This window comes from Cololabis saira, chromosome 8, assembly GCF_033807715.1.
Source record: "Cololabis saira isolate AMF1-May2022 chromosome 8, fColSai1.1, whole genome shotgun sequence".
In the NCBI taxonomy this organism is placed as follows: domain Eukaryota; kingdom Metazoa; phylum Chordata; class Actinopteri; order Beloniformes; family Belonidae; genus Cololabis; species Cololabis saira.
The window spans coordinates 5941944-5950784 of NC_084594.1; positions in this window are offsets into that span (position 1 = coordinate 5941944).

Here is an 8841-nt window from a genome sequence, read left to right on the forward strand (position 1 = left end):
TTCAGGCTGCTTTGTGATCATATTGTGGACTTTATTCATGATTCATCCGTTGCACCATCCAGCATCGTCACCGCTTAGTTCAGTCACGCTGATCCAGTTAATCCAGCTGTGCAGGAAATGTTGCCCCGATCCAAGTTACGGGTTTTCTTATTTAACTTTTCAAATGTGAGCTGCATAACATTAATGCACATAATCTCTTGAAGTAAAAGAAAGTGTTCATGTAACCTAAAAAACTGAAATGTGCTGTATAGTCCTCTAAAAGGTGACTGGATTTACGCTTAACGTTTAATAAACTATTTCAGCTGTAGATACAAACAGATCAAATGGAAACATGCAGGTAGACCAAACAGAATATTACCACCTTAACAGAAGAAAGGGAAGTCATAATGAATCTGCATCTTTCCATGAATTAAAACTTAAGCGGGGGCACGGTGGTGCAGCTGGTAGTGCAGCGGTCTCACAGCAAGAAGGTCCTGGGTTCAATTCCCGCCGGGGGACGCTGTGGGCGTTAGTTCCCCCATGACTTCAGTGCCCACACCCTGGGTGGGGTTGGCGAAAGGATCTTTCTGTGTGGAGTTTGCATGTTCTCCCTGTGTTCCCTTGGGTAGCTAATGTGAGCTACCCTCACAAAAACATGCACACAGTCCTGGGCTCTACTGCCCCCTCTGGCCAACCGGGGCGCCAGATGGGGTGGGGAGGATCCGGCCGGAATAACGTGATCCTTCCACGCACTACGTTCGGCCGGAGAAGCCCCACCCTGTCTGGTGAGAAGATGCGGCCTGCTCACTCCTCAGGTTGGTAGAGGATGGCAATGCCCAGGACTGTCACTTAGGTAGGAGCACGGGGTGGTAAAAATGGGAAAAAACCGGGATAAAAATATATAAAAAAAAAACAAAAACAAAAAAACCTTAAGCATTTAAACGTTTCTTCAGGAAAAAGAAAAACTTGTCACGTCATCATTTACGGTGGAAATTTGATGGAAAATGAAAAAGTTCACGGCGAGACTTCATCCCGAAAAGCTGATCTGCCAACTGGTGCGCGATAAAGTCGGAGCATCGTGAGGACGATTGTTCGTGACCTGAATCCGTGTCTCAAGTGGGAAGAACAAAGTACAAATTGCTATTTCGTTCTTTTTTTGTTTGTTTTAGGATTGATATTCCATATTTATTTCTGTACTTCACCTTAAAAAAAAGCATACATTCAAGCAGTTTTATCCATCCTCCTATTCATTTATCAGAATCAAACTGGGAGCCGGATCTCGATGGCCATCCCCCCTTCAGTGGTCCCCAAGAAAACACACACTAACTTGCAAAGCCTAGCACAGATTCCCAACCCTCGGACTTCACCTACCCTACTTTTAACTTCAATACCCCCACAAGTTAAAGATGGGTTAAGGGAAGTTTTAAAGTGGGGGCCCCCTATGACATCATTTACCCTACCTAAAACTTCACTTACCCTACCTTTACCCTACATTTAACTTCAACCCCCCCTCCCCCAAATATCATTTAGCCAACCTTTAACTTGACTTTTCCTTCCTTTAACTTCACTTATTTGATTTATTTATTTTATTTGAAGATTTTATTTCAAACATGCATAAAAAAGTGTACAAAAAAGTGAAAAAACAATACAAATATATATAGACAGCACTTCATATAATATTAGTTCATGGATCCACCAACATGCTCGAAACGGAGTAGGAATGAAGTAACCACTTATCCAGTCCTACCCCTGAATCTTACATACATTCTTACATATAATAAGACAAGTTTCAATAACTGTTCAATACAGTGATATAATACTCAATGGTATTATATCAATGGTATGACAAGATACTTGAATAACTATATAAGAGTAGATTTGCTATATATACTGGTTCATATATTTAGACCACATCTCTCCAGTGTTAGCGTCGCTTGGCTACCTGTAAAATTCAGAATCCAATTTAAAATTCTATTACTTGCATATAAAGCCCAAAACGGCTTAGCTCTGCAGTATTTACAAGACCTGATAGTGCCTTATGTTCCTGGCAGAGCTCTCCGCTCTCAGAGTGCAGGTTTACTTGTAGTTCCTAGAGTATCTAAATGTAGATTTGGAGGGCGGGCGTTCTGCTATCAGGCACCATTACTATGGAACCAACTTCCAATCTGGGTTAAGGAGGCTGACACCACCTCCACCTTTAAAACTAAACTTAAAACCTTTCTGTTTAGTAAAGCCTATAGTTAGTGTTTAGTAAACCTCTAGCTGGTGTTGGTAAATCTCTAGGTAGTGTAAACTCTAGTGTGTTAGAGTCAGTGGTCATAGTTGCAGCTATAGAACAAGACTATAATAGTTAGTCTCAAATATAGCTTGGTGGTAGATATGCTGCTATAGGCTTATGCTGCAGGGGGGCACCTACATGATCCGCTGGGCGGTGCCTCTCACCCTTCTTCTCCTCTCCTTTTCCCTTCCTCTCTTCTCCATTTCCATTTTTATTTATTATAAGTATCTCATAGCTATCGTTTTTGTCCATCGTACCTGTAGTTTCTTGTGCCGGCCCCCCTTTTTTTCTCTTTTGTGCATGTTTGCAGGCCGGAGCCTCGGGAGCTGCCTTCTGGCCTGTGGTCCCCCACCCCCCTCTGGTCATCCCGCTGCTGCTTCCACCTGCCTGCTGTGTGCTGCTGACTAAATGTTCATATCTACATGTTTATTCGCATCTGTATTTTGAATAGAACGTTTCTTTGTGATCTTTTTTTCAATTGTGATATGTTTTGACTTTGTTTTAGCTCCATGCTCAGGCTGTTCCACAGTTTCACTTAGCCTACCTTTATCTTAACATACCCTTTCTTCAGTTTCACCAACTCTAACTTTGCTTACCCTATACTACCTTTATCTTGACTAACCCTACCTTTTACTTCACTTATTCTTCCTATATTTGACTTACCCTAACATTTATTTCTCTTCCCCTACCGTTTACTTCACATCCCCTTTCTTTATCATAAATTACTATACCTTTTACTTCTGCTTAGCTTAGGGCAATAGCTTAAGCTCAGAAGTCCAGAGCTCCCTCTCCCCAGCAACGTTGATCAGCCGCTCCTAGCAGAGCTGGTTCACCCCATAGACATATACACGTATATATGTGTATGTCTATGGTTCACCCTCTCACCCCCGTGGGCCTCTCTGGTTTGGACACGTGCAAAACACGTCCCCAGACCGGCGCCCACTTGACATCCTACCTGATTTAATTACATATTTCTTTTTTATTTCTTTTTTTAGAGTTGAGACTTTACACCAAAAAACAGCATGGGTATAAAAGTAACAGCTAAACGTCGTGACCTGCTCTGGTTTTTACAGAAGCTGCTGTTGGACGTGACACTTGCAGCTGCTCGCCGTCGTTTAACTTAGCTGTTTCTTCAGTTTCACAGAAACACTATGTTGAGCATGTTTCATTTGAGGGTTTTCAAATTTTTTTTATTTTCTTTTATACTTTGAGTGGAAAAGTTAACTTAATATTCTTCCCAAAATAAATGTTAAATATTTCTTTACAGCAAATTTCCATTCCACTTGTGAGAGTTTATTAAACTAACCCAGAAGAGCGTTGAGGCGCTGGCCTGTCTGCTCCTAAATTAGCTGTAGTTTAGTTGCAGGGGACTCGGGTTACTGGTTAACTCTCACGAGGCCATTACAAGTCCCATATCTCCTTTATATTGTCAATTCTGTATACAACTACTGATAAAGCTGGGTAAACACAGCCAGGCGGGTTTACCTCCTTTTTATTCTTTTATCTTTTAAAGTTATTTGAAAGTGGAGTTTGGAGTTTTTCTAAATGTATTTCAATATTTTAAACCTTCACGCGGGCTGTACGGTTTCTACTACTTTGTAAAGTTGTATAAATATAAATGCGTGGTTTGTTCATGAATCTGGAGTGGAAATGGTCTGCAGAATTTCTCTCGCAGTAGCAATTAAGTATTAATTAATTTCCTGTTGGAGGTTAATAAAGTATTTTTTGAATTTAAAAGAATCTATCTATCCATCTATTTATCTATGAAAAGCATTTGTTTAATATTATTATAAGAGACAATTCTTCTCTAAATTCAGCATCTTCAAATCTTGGCTAAAAACCCAGTTATTTAAGATCGTTATTATCACCCAGTAGCGTGATTCCACTTTTATCTCATCAGATTTTGTTGTATTTTATTGTTTTATTGTTTTTTATTGTTCTTATTTATCCTCCTTTTTATTACTTGCTGTAAAGCCATTTGGCACACCGAAAGGCTTTTGAAAAGTGCTGCATAAATAAAGTACATTACTTTAAAATTAGTGGCTTATTAAAGGAGCATGAGGCTCCTTTTAAGAAATGAGACTCTCTAGCGCCACCCTTCACCACGACGGCCGTTGGGGGTACTGCAGCCAACAGTGAAGCCGGCACGGGAGAACGGGGAGAACGTGCATGCAGCGTCATGTGACGTCACATCTGCAGGACAGCGCGGGAAATTCCGGCCCGGAATTGCAGCACATTTTGCAGCACACAGTCTGTTCAAGGCAAAGGAGAGATACACTAGAGGAAACATTCTTTTTGGTTTGGAACGCTTCATCTGACATTATTACTAGAAAACTTAAAATGTATACAATTTTTTTTTCATAAATCCTGCCTCAATCCTGCCTCATGCTCCTTTAAGATATTTCAGTCTTTTTTCAATCAAAAAAAGGCTAACTGAGTCAACGTTCAAGAGCTGGGGCCGGGTGGGACAAGATTAGTGCGGTTCATTTTTCCACGTCAAAACGAAGACGTATAGCATGCTTTATTCTCTTAAACTGTTTTTATTACCCACTAATCTACTCTGCTTTTTAACTTAACTCTTTTTAACTTATTTGAACTCTTCTTAAACTGTTCTGTTGCTGGCTGACAAACCGAATCTCCCTACGGGGACAATAAAGGTTTTTCATTCATTCATTATGCCTTCACTTCAGATGGCTGTACGTCTGCCGCAGCAGTGGACCCTACATCATAACCTGAGCTGGAACCTAAGCTGCACCTCCTCACAAATATAACTCTCAGAAATATAACTGCTGACGTAGACAGGAGTTAATGTGTTTGCTCTGCTTGGTAGCGTTGCATTTTCTTCCATGCATATCCCTCTACTACTTCTTCTTTTTTTATTGCTTTAAATCCAGGAAGAAACAGAGATTGTAGCAATGACTGTTGCTTTTATCCACTCTCACTCACATAAGAAAAGTCTTCCCTTTCTCTGTTGTTATGAGTTACAGAGGAAGTGAACGATAGGAAGGTCAGCGTCGCTGGGACGTTTCACACGGCCATTTAGTGTTTGGTGCAAATACAAAGATAACCAGCTACCATGTAGGTCCTGTGCTTGGATTACGGCTGTAGTTGCAATGTCCCTTTTAAGTCCTCCCAAAACTAATTATGAGGGGTAGTAATGTTGGGATTATCAGAATTGTAACCAAATGAATTACAAATGAAACAACATTTTGATTTACTTCTGCATTCTTGGCAAAATTATAAGAATAGTCTTAACATTTGATGCCCCTCAGAATCTATTGCATAGTTCAGTCATACCATAGTGTCCGCTGTGGAGAGACTTAGACATAATACTAAGATTTAACATGTCGTTTAAAAAGTTTGGACATCAAAAATAGACTGCGGAAAGCAGAGCGAGCAAGAGAAAGAGACAGTCCTCCTGTTCATTTGTTTTCTTCTTGTAACCTTGCTTTTATGTTTATGTTGAATGATAAAATTATTGTGGTTTTTCAATTTCAGTTGAATATTATGTCTGTTTCCTCTGACATTGAAACACATATTGTTTTGGTCCAGATGTGAGATTTGAGCTACGTTACGTACACATTGAAGTAAAGTATTCCTACGGCTGGATGGCCTTACTGCATAGTTAATGAACTACCATGTAGTACTTATCTGAATCTTCATTCATCCGGGGCCACCAAAGATTTCACAGATTTATTGCAGCACCCCTGTTCAAATAAACAAACCATGCAAATTACAGTGACTCGACTCCATTCATAGTGTTCATAATTACATTCATTTGAATACATGTTATTATTGCGTTCTCTGGTAGAGCTTGCCAACTCCTGCTGCTTAAAAGGAATAGATCCATCTCAAAGACGCTGCACACCCTGCTCAGCAGCTGTTTAACCTGCTGCCCTCTGGCCGGCTGCAGGTCAATGAAGGAACGCACCACCCCATTCATGAACAGATTCCCTGGGCCATACGATCACTAAATAACTCATAGCTGGGTAGAGTAGCCAAAAATTGTACTCAAGTAAAAGTACTGTTACTTCAGAATAATATGACTCAAGTAGAGGTAAAAAGTAGTCATTCAAATAATTACTTGAGTAAAAGTAAAAAAATACTTGGTGAAAAAACTACTCAAGTACTGAGTAACTGTTGAGTAACGTCTGATTTATTTTTTTAACACAACCATTCAAACAGACAAAAGTACAAAATAATCATCTTCAGGCAAATTAAATCAATAAAATCAATTAAAAATAGATTTTATATAATAGATAAATTAAAATAATCTTAAAGTAAATTCAAATACTTTAATAAATAAAATAAAATAACTAATAACAAATAAATTAAGCACAAGTAGCACAAAATGTCAAGCCTTTGTACTTTTCTTTTTTAACCAGGCAGAACTAGAACAAACATGAACTCATAGAAACTCTGTGTGTGTTTGAGTCTGTGTAAATGTGACAAAACATGCAAAAACAAAAGTTTTTCCCAAAGAATCACCCAGTGATGTCATGAGATTGACGCGTACGCGGATAAAAGGGATAAAAGAAAAGTAACAGCTCAACGTAGTCTAATGTAGCGGAGTAAGAGGAACAGTTTCTCCTTCACAAATCTACTCAAGTAAAAGTAAAAAGTAAAGTGATTCAAAACTACTCCTAAAAGTACAACATTTCCCAAAACTTACTCAAGTAAATGTAACAGAGTAAATGTTTCACTTCACTGTTGGCTGCAGTACCCCCGACGGCCGTCGTGGTGAAGGGTGGCGCTAGAGAGTCTCATTTCTTAAAAGGAGCCTCAAGCTCCTTTAAATTTTATCGTGCTGATACACTGTATATAATACAATGACAAATAAAGCTTCATTTTAATGAAATACACAAATATCTGCACAAGACAAGACCTTTTTTGACTAAAGTTGCTTTCGTCAACGAAAATTATGACTACCGTAAATATCTTCGTCAACAAACCTTTATCACCTGAGGAAAACGAGACGAGACGCAATGAAAATGCTGGTCATGTGACGATAACGATGATAAATATATACCATAATGCAATATCGTAGAGGAATAACAACGAGACTAAAATGTAGATTACAAAATAAAAACTCTGCTAAAATCTTACCATCTTTGATACACTTTCCTACATAGACGTGGAAAAGAAAACCCAATGTGTCGTTGAAAAAGAAACAGATGGGGAGAAATAAATTAAATAAACTAAAGTCTTCTGTATCCGGAATGAATGTATTCTTGAGTCTATAAGGTAACAATAATATAATAATAAGATAACCTTATTTGAATTGTAAAATGGGTTTGGCTAAATACAATCTTTGACTAAAACTAGACTAAAATGTTCCTGGACAATTCTGACTAAAATAAGACTAAAATGCTCAGACTTTTAGTCGACTGAAACTTGACACGACTAAAAGAAGAATGAACGTGACTAAAACTAATAAAAACTAAAATGATAGCTTGACCCAAAGACTAGACTAAAACTAAAATCTAAACAGGCCGACAGAAACAACACTAATTTTGACCCCATTCTTCAAACACGATTCTGTCATTTTTAAGGACTGCACAAATAATATACAAAGCCAGAAATAAGCCTTTACCTGGACAAATACAGCAAATGTTTCAGGAAAGACAGGGGAGATATGAATTAAGGGAACCAATTCATTTTAAATTAAAGACATCTAGAACTACAAGTAAAAAATGTTGCATTTCCAACAGTGGAGTGAGGCTATGGAACAGTCTGAGTAAAGAGCTGAAACAATGAAACCATCTACAGGTTCAAAAGCAAATACGAAGAAAAGATGTTTGCCAAATACAGGGAAGAGGAGACATGAGGTAGTGATTGTGTGGGGATTCAGCATAATGTGTATATAAAATGGTATATATGATAATGATTATATTGTTTATGATAAGATGTGTATAAGATATATATCTGATAAGATATATACCGGTATGTTGTATATGTATATTATTTATAATTGCTCTGGTATATCACATATTATAATAATATTTAGAAAGCTCAGGTATAATATTGCAATGAAGTGCTGTAATATTTCTATAATGTAATAACAGGTATATTTTTTGAGAAAGTAAAGCTTGCTGTTATATTTATTTACAGGACTGTCTCAGAAAATTAGAATATTGTGATAAAGTTCTTTATTTTCTGTAATGCAATTAAAAAAACAAAAATGTCATACATTCTGGATTCATTACAAATCAAATGAAATATTGCAAACCTTTTATTATTTTAATTGCTGATTGTGGTTTACAGTTTAAGATTAAGATTCCCAGAATATTTTAATTTTTTGAGATAGGATATTTGAGTTTTCTTAAGCTGTAAACCATGATCAGCAATATTAAAATAATAAAAGGCTTGCAATATTTCAGTTGATTTGTAATGAATCCAAAATGTATGACATTTTTGCATTACAGAAAATAAAGGACTTTATCACAATATTCTAATTTTCTGAGACATTCCTGTATATGATAAGATATTTATGTTGTATATGCATATTATTTATAATTGCTCTGGTATATCATTTATTATAATAATATTTAGAATGCTCAGGTATAATATTGCAATGAATTGCT